At 40.8% G+C, this 12,412-nt stretch overlaps 1 protein-coding gene across 6 annotated transcripts in view; it reads left to right on the forward strand.

The window, feature by feature from the left end:
• FBXW7 (F-box and WD repeat domain containing 7) overlaps positions 1–12,412 on the forward strand; it is a 167,466-nt gene that overhangs the window by 99,825 nt on the left and 55,229 nt on the right. The window lies entirely within an intron of this gene.

Here is a 12,412-nt window from a genome sequence, read left to right on the forward strand (position 1 = left end):
AACCTTGGCTGTCCTGGACTCACTTTGTAGACTAGGCTGGCCTCGAACTCACAGCGATCCGCCCGCCTCTGCCTCCCGAGTGCTGGGATTAAAGGCGTGCGCCACCACGCCTGGCAAAGCACCCGTTTATTAGTATCAGAAGAAAATAGACGTAACTGCCCACAACCATTTTACTCAGGCTTTTGTGTACCTTTTATAATGTATAATAGAGGGTTAGAGAAAGGTTTTTCCTCCCAAGAACTAGCATATGCTCTTAAAGGAGGGAGAACAGTGGGAGTAGAAAATGTCAGCACCGAGTGTATTGGGAAGAGTTTTATTGTCCAGTGTGATTGGGTCTCACATCTCAGGCTCATTTGGAACTCTGGCAAATTCTAGCTAGGTGAACTGAGTTCGTTGCTGGAGGAAGATGGCTAGCATGGCACTGTATTTTCTTGTTTGTTGAGATTTTTTGCAAAGGTTTGCTTTTATTTATATTTGTGTGTACTCCGTGTACATGTGGGTGCCCCAGAACTTAGAAGAAGGTATTAGATAGGTCCTCTGGAGCTAGTTAGACAGACCTTAGTGCATGGTGGGGATTCTAGGAACAGTAGTCACAATCTTTAGGAGAATCATGGGTGCTTTAACCACTGAGTCATTTCTCTAGCTGAAATATTTTTTTACTATGTAGTTTCGTGAACAGATTCTTTAGTGTGGCCCTGGCAGCTTTTGGCTCTTGGTGTGTTACTTTTCTGTTGTTATGAAGAGATACCATAACCAAGGCAACTTATAAATGAAAGCATTCAGTTGGGAGCTTGCTTACAGTTTCAGAGAGTTAGTCTGTGACCATGGTGGGGTGTGGTGGCAGGCAGGGAGGCGGGCATAGCACTGGACGAGTAGCTAAAAGCTCACATCTCAAGAGACTGGGTCTTGTGTGGCCTTTGAAACTCAACAAGGCCACGCCTCCTAGTCTCTCTCAAATGGTTTTACGAACTGGGACCAAGCATTCAAATACACAAACTATTGGGCTCATTCTCCTTCTAACCGTCACACCATGAAACACAGTCATCTTTTATTTAAGGGGGGACAGTGTGAGATTTTTTTTTCTTTTAAATGTGTGTTGATGTTTTGCCTGCATGTATGTCTGTGTGAGATCCTCTAGAACTGGCATTACAGACAGTTGTGAGCTGTCATGTGGTTGCTGGGAATTGAACTTGGGTCCTCTGGAAGAGCAGCCAGTGCTGTGCTCTTAATCACTGAACCATCTCTCCAGCCCTGAAAATCTGTCTTTTAAAATAGTTTTGAAGTGCCTAGTGCTTTAACAGGAAAGCAACAGTGCTTTTCCTTTCTATCTCCTGACTCCCCATTTACTTAGACCTGTTAATACAGTAAGCTGTTTACCTTTTCTGTTCTGGGTTTCTAGAGAAGCTGCTCTTGAAATGTTATGTCCTTAAGTCAGCATGATGTTGCTGAGGGGCAGTTGCCCAACCCATCTTCTGTCCATGTTTTGGTCCTCACCAGTGAAATGGGAGTGGCATCAGTAATATTGCTGTAGTTCCAGCTACTTTGTATTCTCCTCCCAAGGATCACTTGAACCCGTGTGTTCAATACCATGCTGGGCAACATAGAAAAACTCTGTCTCGAACAAAGGAAGAGAACAAGCCATTTATTGAACACCCTTTCTCTGTTTGGGGCACTCCTAGATCCCTTTTGTGTATGTTCTCCCTGAGCATTAGGGCAGTCTTTGGTTGCCAGCCTCGTGTCTACAATGGCATATGAACACGAGTTCAGTTGGTCATCAGGTACATAGCAGAGCTGGTACTGGAGCTGAGATCTCCCTTTCAATCCAGGTAATACTCTGTTTAAAATAGGAATAGCCAGTATTGCCAGCTTTGGGATCCACAGACTGTGGAATAACCATAAACCTTAACATCTGTTTTCAGGTCCCCCGTGTTACCCCAACGAAGTCTCTGTTCCTATGGCAAGTTTATTAAGGCTTATGTAAAAATTGATTTTTGACAGCTTTGCCTAATAATATTTATCACTATCAGACATACTCTGGTGATTACATAGTTAGTAGCTTCATTTTTATAATGCTAATTTGCCAATCTTTGGCCACATAGATACATAATTTTCATAGCTCAGACCTGAAGATCTCTGTAGATTCCTGAATTACTATAAGAGACTTAATTTGATAACCTGTTTAAACAGTTACTGTGTAAACAGTTGGCATCTTAGAAAGAAAACCCCCCTCTCTCCACAACTCAAATTAAGCTCCATTAGCATGAATTCTTCCTACTTACTTTTACTTCATTTCATCTGTGTAGTTACCCCACCCCTGCATTCCTTTAACCTGATAGGAAGAAATGCATTACCCCCAGAAGGAAACCTGTCCTTGAGTCCACAACTGCTCCTCCAGACTTGTGAAAAAAATTTGGGGGTTCTTGGGGGGGATACTTTCTCATATTAGCCATTCTTTTTAATTATTTTAAAGCTAATAAACTTCTTATTTTCAAGTTAATAGTAAAGTTGAGTGAGAGGCCCCCATATGCTTCTTACCTCCACCCTCATGTATTGTGTCCCACGGTGAGCCCCTCACCAGAGTGCTACGTGTTTGGAGATGATAAGTTGGAAGTCACATTAGCATCAGCTTTCACTCCTGTTGTTATGGACCCTGTGGGGTTGAACAAATGTGTAATGATGTATTTACCATTGTAGGATTGTATAAAATAGTTTCCACTGTCCTAAAACCCCTCAAGATTAGCCTATTCAGTCTCTATCCCCTCAACCCCAGGCCACCACTAGCCTTGTCACCACTCCACATCTCCTTTCGAAAGTGCCATATAATTGGAATCATATACTATATAGTCCTTTTAGCTTGCCGTTTTAATAGCATTCATTACGTTTCTTTAGTGGTGTATTTTCATGGCCTGCAAGTACTTTTTATTGTTGAATGCCATTGCTTTGTGTGGATGGGCTGTTGTTTACTTATTCACTCACCTAGTGGAGATTGTTTTAGTGTTCCAGCTCTTGGCAATCATGAGCAAAGCTGCAGACAAGGAGTTTTGTAGTGGTATAATTCCTCCTGTAAGGAACTGCAGAGCATCTCCTGTTGACTGTGTAGGTTTTGCATCTCACTGGCAGTGAGTGCTCTGCCCTCCCTGGTGCTTGGCATCATCCGTGTTCTGGACTTGGGCCCTTCTGAGCTGTGCTGCATTTCATCATTGTGCTTTCTCAGCAGTGTTCCTCTAGTGGTGTGTAGTAGTGAGCATGTTTTCAGATACATCTTGCCATAAGTTCATCTTTGCTGAGGTATCCAGCTCTTTTGCTTTTTAAAAAAATTAGACTGTTTTCCTAGCAATGCTATGTTTAGAGTTTTATGCCTTTTTAATAAGTTTTTATCAGGTGTGTTGTACAAGTATTTGTGGCGTGTCTTCTTTGGCTGTCGATGGTGCCTTTCAGAGACACTGCTTCATTGTAATGATGTCCATCGCACTATTACTTCTTTCACAGATGATGCCTTTCACGCTGTAGCCAAAATGTCAAGGGTTTTCTCTTGTTGCATGTTTGTGATCTACTTTAAGATAATTTTTGAAAAGGGTGTAAGGTCTACACATGATGGTGTTGATGCTGACGATAATCTGTGTGTAGAGCTTCAGGTGTTGTGGTACCATGTACAGGAGGCTAACTCTTCTCCGCTGTATTGCCTTTGTGTCTCTGATAAGGCTGTATTTGCATTGGTCTGTTTCTGAGGCCTCCATCCTGTTGCAATGATCTGTTTCCTCACACTGCCCTTGTGATTGCTGGGCTTTAGCAAAAGACCTTAACTTGGATAGTGTCAGTCTTTCCATTTTGTATTTCAGCATTGTGATAGCTCTTTCAAGTCATCTGCCTTGCTATTTAAATGTTGGAGAGTTTGTCAATGTCTGCAAAATAACTGCTGGGATTTTGGTTGGAACTGTGTTGAAGCATTTTTGCTTCTGCTCTGCCTTCCCATTTTAGAATTTTAGAATTCTTTTATTATGTACTCAGCATATGGATAGTAATTCAAAAGAAAGTACAATAATGAAAGACAAAAAAGAGATGGGAATGTTTAGTTTTTAAGCAGTTGGACACTGATGTTTAGCAGTGCATTTAGTAAATTTGAGAAAGTAACTTTGGCAGTGAAACATGTAATCATTTAAGTTTCTTCATTGAACACTAGAGGGCCATGTTGTACCTTGTTGATGGTGCTGTTTTCGTGTATTTGAATATATTAGCGTCTGCTTCCAATTTAGAATAAATATTAAGGGAAGTTGTATATATTGTCATATAATATTTTTGTATTTTTTAAATCAAGCAATTAGCATATTTTCATTTTGTTATTTTGTAACAAAAGAAAAACAGCATATCGTACATGTACAAACTCATGTTCTTTGGTAGGATGAGTTTAGTTTTGTACTTCTCAAGAATTTACTCATAATCTTCAATCAGAAGACCATCCATGACTGGTTGCTCCGGGCTTCCTTGGCATATGTGTAAAAAAAGGTTCCTTGTGTTATCACTGATGTGGGCTGTAAGCACTCAGTCATCAGCTGATTTTCTTGATTTCTCTTAGGTGGTGGTGGTGGTGAACCGTAACCGCCAGGCCCTAACTGTGGTGTGACTGTGTAAAGAGGACCTGTAACAGCGTGCTTAGACGGGACTACTACGTGTTCAAGTTCAGAATTGCAGTAGAGTCCTGCTTAAATGTTCATTTCTGGCTTATAGTTATTTGACAGGACAGTTCTCTTAATTTTTGTATTGTGTTCCACGGACACAGGGACTAGTCAGTGTTCACACTTTTTAAGAAGTGGGTGAGGATCATGAGCACAATGGAAACGCCTTATCTACAGCTGTGGCCTGGAGAAGAGAGGGGTGGGTGGGGCTCTGGCAGCTTCCCTGCGAGCTGTCGTTTTACTGTGAAGTCACTGCCTTAGTTTACTTACTAAAATAAGTAAGTGGCGATTGTGGTTTGGACATCTATATTTTATGGGCAGGTTGATCCCTCTGCATATCGATGGATGTTAAAATTACTGCTGTTGGCAAATGGTTGTGTAACTGGTTGATTGCAGTTGACCTGCTTCCACCATGCTCTCGCTGGTTCTCTGCAAAACACAAACAGTCTTATAACTTGGCAGATTAACGTGAGCCTAAGTAACTAAACACCTTTTGTTCTAGATAATGAAATTAGTTACAGTAATCTATTATGCTGGTGAAAGTTAAATTTCTAAATGACTAATACTGTAAGGTTAGAAAAGGGGTCCGAGCTGATGTGAGAAATGCCTCCACTGCTGCTAACAAAGTAGGACATACTGCACGCTCCCGAGGAGCTGGGGATACTAGCCTTGCCTTTCTAAGCATGTGCTTTCAGATGGAGTTTTGCAATTTCTTAATAGGTTGCACGCTTCAATTTTAATAAAGCCTTCCTGTGGCTTTGTTGCCAAGTGGGCAACCTTCAGTCTAGATCATAGACAGAAAAAAGTGGGTGTTACTCATTGCAAAATCAGAATAATCAACTGAGTAGAAATACAGTGTTGAGTGGTCTGCTTTCCTTCTCAATTAGATGAATTTCAGATGTTAAACTGCCAAGTGATGCAATTTCATCATCATTATAGTCACCATTATTATTATTAATATTTTTTATTTTTATGTGTATGAGTTATTTTGCTGTATTTATGCCCATGCATTGCATGTGTGCCTGTTGCCTGAAGAGCCAGAAGAGGGTGTTACATCTCCTGAAACTGGAATTGTAGACAGTCCTGAGCTATCGCGTGTATTAGGAGTTGAACTGGTCCCCTAAAAGGACAGCCAGTGCTCTTCACCACTAAGCCATCTCTGCAGCCTCAGGGGATCTCATTTAAAGAGATACGTATCCCAACTTTTACAAGGAATTTGAGGTGGTCTGTATTTACACTGCACCTGGTAAGATGTTAGTGTATGTGAAAATCAGTGCCAGTGAAAATACTGGAGTAGAAATGAAGCCATAGCCAGAAGAGGGCAGATGGAAAAAGTTACAATGCACTTACAAAGTAAGTAAGCTGATAATAGGATGTAGGTTGGGCACTACTGAGCTTGAGTTGCAGTATTTTTCAAAGTGGGGCCCTGAACTAACAGCACCAGACACATCTGGAGTGATAATTAGGTCAGTAAAGTCTACACCACAACTACTTAGCCTAACTCTAGGACTGGAGTGTGCATTTTAAGTGAGCTCTGTCCTAAAGTTTGTAGCACACTGGCCCATAGAGTGGTGCCACAGGTTCCTTGATAAAATTGAGGACAATGTACACAGTCCTCCCAGTGAAGAACAAATATTCTGTGTCTGTCTGTCTGTCTGTCTGTCTGTCTGTCTGTCTAACTCACTCATTGGATTTCATGAGTACACTAGCAGTACCCTCATAGCACCTGCATAACAATGCATCAAAGTTCATAAGTAGCAGGAGGCACTGATCTCTGCAGTGAGATAGCTAGCCAAGGCCAAACCAACCGTTAACTCTCTGGTGCTGCTAAGAGTGGTGGTAGTACCTGTCATAGAGTGTTACTGAGAGGGTTTGTTGAGGCCGGAAAGGTAGCCAGGACAAGGACTGGGAGTGTTCAGTAAATATGACATAATTAAATTTCATAATGTCAGTGATTTTTAAGTCAGCTTAATGCCATGCCATGCAAAGCATTTTTCGTTTCTAAGAGATTGTCTGGTGACTTGAAACTGTTCACTGACTTCTGCCTAAATGGTTGTGGCATTTAACAAGGAGTGGGACTGTAGGCCATTAAAGTTTAGTTAGCACTAACTATCAAGTAATTAATTGCTTCATGCGGAAACTAGAAGGAATTTGGAACTTAAAAGAAAATACTGATAAACTCGGGGCCAATTGAGAATATTCAGAAGAGAAGCTTTATTTCTTACTTCAGGTTGTTTTTCTTGAGATGATTGGGTGTGGTAGGACTGAGTGACTGCAGTAAATGGGGTCCATGCAGCACACCTGCAGATCCCCTTCCTGCTTTTTGCTAGAGAAAGTGCCCACACGTTCACATTAAGATGTGATCGGAAACAAAGGCAGCAGTGGCTGCGGATGGGTTGAGTTACCTGTGCTTAGGGTGCACTGGGAGAATGTGCTTTGTGGTCCTCACCGGCTGTAGACCTGAGTCCCATTGGCTTGCTCCTAACATAAGTGGTCTAGTTAGGACAACATGCACTGGAAGCTTCACCTCTCCCTGTGAGATGGGACGGAGGATGGAATGCCTCTTCTCAGTGACCACCAAGGTGGAAAATGATCCAAACATTTAAAAAATGTATTTCCCCAGAAAAGAGCCTGCTTTAGACAGATGTGCATTGCCCATCTGTCAGGTAGTCCTTGCCGAAGCACTTGTTAACAGTGGCTTCTCTGCTTTGCAAATAGCAGCTCCTTTTAGGGCGTGTTCTACTTTCAAAGTGAAGATGCTTTAATTATATGGGTTTCTGGTTGTTGAAATAAGATGCCAGTACGGATTGCGGTGTGAGGAAGAGGCTGCTGAGTTTGCGGAGTGCTGGGAGTTAGTCATTCGCTTCTGCTTGTCTGCATTGACCTTGGGCTTTTAACGAACTAATGCTCGTGGTTTATGATCGCATTGGCATCTATCTTAGGGTCTAATGGGTGACAGTTTTGAATAGACTGAGGTACGACTGTAGTGTTAAAGTTAGTTCTGAGGATTATTGTTTTGTGCTGTTACCTCCTATAGCGTAGATTGGCGTAGTATGGCGGTTTACCTTTAACCCCAGCACTTAACTTGTAGCAGAAGCAGGCAGATCTCTGTGAGTTTGAGGCCAGCCTTGTCTACCTAGTAAATTCCAGGCTATTCAGGGCTATGTAGTGAGACCCTGTCTGGAAAGGGGGTAAGCGGTTCAAAAAGATTATATTAAAATGTTGAAGATAATTTGTTATCCTCTTAATTATGTATTAAATATGTTTACTTCTTTTAAATTATTTTGTACTTCTTTATTCCAGGTAGAAACAACAGAGATTAAAACTGTTGTCTCATAAAATGTTTTTTTTTTAACACATTTAAATGTATTGTCAATGTTTAAAATATCTGAAGAGGTTACAGATAAAAGTACTTCTTTTTCCCATTCCTTTGGAACTCTAGGGTATGTGGCTTCCTAGTGGCTTATGCTTAAGTGACACAATCCGTTACCCCTTTGGTTGGGATTTCCAGGTCTCAGATCTGATGTACGTTATTTCTACCTGCCTACTACTCTGTGGTCATGTGAGTGTTCATGAAATAAAGATGAAAGTGTCATGATAGGAAAGTTAAAATAATTAATTTCCTTTTCTTACATTAAAGTAGCTCAGATGAAATCCAAGCCAAAGTATTGTATAACATTTTTTATAGTTTTGTTTTGAAAACAGCCAGAGACTTGCTAAGTGAGTCATTTTCAGTAGATATCGAAGTGGGAAATTGTTACCAAAATATTTTCCACCCTCAGAATAGCAACTAATCTTTGCATTTTAGATCACCTTTTGTTTTCTCCACTGTTGTTAAAATGTGACGTTAACACTCACTGGGAAGACTACGAGGACACCATAATGCAGTGAAGGCTGTGTAGGGACCATTCCACAGTGAAGGCTTTGTAGGTGTAGTCTCACAGCAAAGCTGTGCCCTTTGTGTTTGTGTGTATTTTGTTATCTGCTGGCACAGTGCACATTCAGGCTGGTTGCAAGTCAGGGTGTGGTTAGAGGGGAAGCGGTGGGTCTGAGTCAGCTGGAGGCTGGACAGTCACCCGCCCAGCCTGCAGTCTCAGGCCTTACCCGTATGTGCCCTTAACTGAGCTGCCTTGGGCTTTATTCTGTTTCCTCGGATCACTTGGGTATAGAATATCAATATGAAAAACAAGCTGAACCTTTTTATCGCAGGGTGTTTCTTTAAACAGAAAAGTCTGCCCATTTTTTAAAGTGAAGAGGATGTGGGCTCCATTTTTCAGAGTAAGCATTAGGGTCCTACTACAAAAAGAGTGTGAAGGCAGGAAGACCATAGCAACTGTCACTAAGAATGTGTATGCGTGGGATGTTGTCATACCTCTGCCTTTTGTCCTGTTTGTCTCTCCTTATATAGCGGCTAGGGATGGGTGGCGTCTCTCACTGAACCTCAAGTTTGCTAGACCAGCTAGCCAGCAAGCTTTGGGGACCCTTTTCTCTCCTGTTGGGCACTAGGATTTTAGATGCTGGGACCCACAAGCATGTAAATGTGAAAGTGGGGCTTGGGGATTGAATGTAAGAGTTGGGTCTCCATGTTTGCATAGCAAGTGCTTACCCAACTGAGCTGTATCTCCATACCTCTGACTCCTTCCTCGTAACTCCCAAGATCTTTCTACTTCAGCACACTCGGGATTATAGAAATTGAATTAATTTATCTCTTTTGAAAGCTAATTAGTGTTTTATTTATTGAAGAAATGAAAACTCAGACATCTGCTGTAAAATTAATGTTGAGATTTATGAGACTGTCAGTTCATACAGGAATGAAACCCTAAATTAATTATTCTACAGCTTGATTGTATATTTAATCTACTGTATTTAGAGTAAATATTCCTATGCTTAAAATATTTACATTTTAAAGGTGTACACATACTCAAACACTCACATACACACACACACAAAACACTCAAACACACACTTTGTAGGAGAAATGAATAATTTATAGGTAATATTAAATCTATTTTAGCTGAGAGGTTGGTACGTTATTTATGCTTAAGCTTTCTTATAAAAGTAATTTAAATAACAGACTTTAAATGTGGATGATGAAGTTGTTTTACTCTTCTTCCTCTATCCTTACATGGGGTTGGGATTCTTGCATGATTGAAATACCTGTAATTACAATGGCATTCTTGTCATAGTTGACTTAAAGGTACAGCTATATTAATCACCAGCTGAATTCTTGGTGAGCAGCTGTGTAAGGCCAGTTTAACAGCTGGGGTAACCCGGCACAGAATATCAGAGTTAAACTTAGTCATGAGGTAAATTATGTTACAGACATAAGGACTTTGTCCTGGGCACTGCAGAAATACTTAGAAAACATAATCTGAAAGTTGGACTTCAGGATTTAATCTCACATATTTCTTTAAGTGACTGATAAAAGAATGAGAAGTTTGTTGTGAAGTTAACAGTTCATACACACACATATAGGATTAAAATTCAAAGCTTACATTAAAAAAATATCCCTTATGTATATCTTTCATCTGTATATACACTTTGTATGTCACTGGCTCAGTTATCACAGTAGATAGGAGATGAAAGTAAAAATATATAATTTATTGTAGTGTTAATTTCTTGAATTTCATCTTTTGGTCTGTTTTTAAAACTTTTTCATTATATCTATACCTTCTTTCCAGTTAAAATGCTTGGTTTGTATACAATTCTACACTATCTGCCACACAGTGTAAGCTGCCTGGTTTTAAAGAGTATACACAAATGAATTGAAGCAGCGAGTATTGAGTAGATGTTTTATTTTAAATATTTTTTAAAATCACATTTATTTTTGGAGGGAGGGTATACATGAAGTTTATGGACAACCTAGGAGTCGGTTCTCTCATAGCATCAGGTCCTGGGAATCAAACCTGGGTCGCCGGGCTTGGCAACAAGCTCCTTTCTACACTAAGCCATGCTGCTGGCCCTTGGATATATTTTGTAAAGCTAGCTCTACTAGTCACTAACTTGTAGTAAAAGAAGGCTCACAAAATCGATAATCCAGCATTGCAAGATCTCCATGAGACTCGTAAAGCTACAGCATGCACTCCAACCTGTAACTTTGACCCGAGCCGTCTGTCCCATGCTCTCCTTGGGAAGCCGACGGATGAGGTGAGTAGCCAGCCTAAGGGTCCCGGTTCATGGTGACCCTGAAACGAGAATGAAATCCACCTGATATTCTGTGCCACACAGTTGCCTGCCAGCTTTGCACAGTTCATCCCAGCTCAGCGGTGCTCAAGCTTCCTAACTCTGCAGCCTTTTATGCCGCAACTCACGCTGTGACGAACCCCGGTCATAAAATTATTTTTGTTATTACTTCACAACTGTAATTTTGCTACTGTTATGAATTGTAATGTAGATATCTGTGTTTTCCTGATGGTCTTAGGTAACCTATGTGAGGGGGTCATTTGGCCCTGAAAAGGATTGTGACCGTTGGTGGAGAACCACTGGCCTAGAGGCTCTTAAGTTCTAAGAGTAGTTTAGTTGTAAGGAAGCTAATAGATATTAACTTGAGAGCCAGGCATGGTGGTGCACGCTTTTAATCCCAGCACTTGGGAGGCAGAGGCAGGCGGATCGCTGTGAGTTTGAGGCCAGCCTGGTCTACCAAGTGAGTCCAGGACAGCCAAGGCTACACAGAGAAACCTTGTCTCGAAAAAACAAACCAAAAAAAAAAAAAAAAAAAAAAAAAAAAAAAAAAAGAAAGAAAGAAAGAAAAGAAAAGGATATTAACTTTGAAGTATCAGGATATCTGGTGTCCTACGGTATGGTTCCTGTCACCTTTAAACTGATCATTTGAGGGGAACTTTCTGACATTTTACATTTAATGTGTAACTTATTTTTAGCCAGTCACTTTGACACAACTGGGAATTTCCAGGGAAATTTGGAGCAGCCACCTTGACTATAGCTGCAGTACCTTATACAAGCCAATATTTTGGGATTTTTTTGTTGTTAAAAACACTGTGGGGTCTGTGTGTGTGTGTGTGTGTGTGTGTGTGTGTGTGTGTGTGTGTGTGTGTGTGTGTGTAGGTGTAGCTCAATAGTAATTTGTGATCTATTAGTGATGTTCTCTTGCTGCAATGCCTCAGGAAGTGGAACTTGTAAACTCCGGATAAGTACTTTGAATATTTTAATGCTGTGGTGAACTTCTTTAGAAACCATTCTGGGTGGAACTTCAACTTCCTCCCTCCCTCCCTCCCTCCCTCCCTCCCTCCCTCCCTCCCTCCCTTCCTCTTTGTTTTTCAAGACAGAGTGTCGCTCTGTAGCTCTGGCTATCCTGGCACTTACTCTGTAGATCAGGCTGGGCTAGAGCGACCCTCCTGAGTACTGGGATTAAAGGCGTGTGCCTCCATTGCCTGGCTGGGGCTAATTTTTATAATCCATTTGATGTTGTTTCATGAATACTAAGGGTATAGGGAGCACACCATAAAGTTAGCTTTTAATTTTATCCTCAATTGTCTTTCTATAGTTGAGGTATTACTAATACAAGCAGATAACTGTTGGTTTATGACTGTTTCCTGTTTTAGTTTCTCCATCTTCATGTATAAATGCTTAGTGAGCGATAATATAAGAGTCTCATCTCTTTGGTACTGTGCTATGAAAGATTGAAAATTGATTTGGCATAGAAAGTTTTTATGACAAATTCCAGAATGTGGTTGACAATACTACGTTCTCTATTGGAAGGATGGTTTTTCTGACTTATTTCA

Source organism: Acomys minous (genome assembly GCF_964271855.1).
Source record: "Acomys minous genome assembly, chromosome: 19".
Taxonomy (NCBI): domain Eukaryota; kingdom Metazoa; phylum Chordata; class Mammalia; order Rodentia; family Muridae; genus Acomys; species Acomys minous.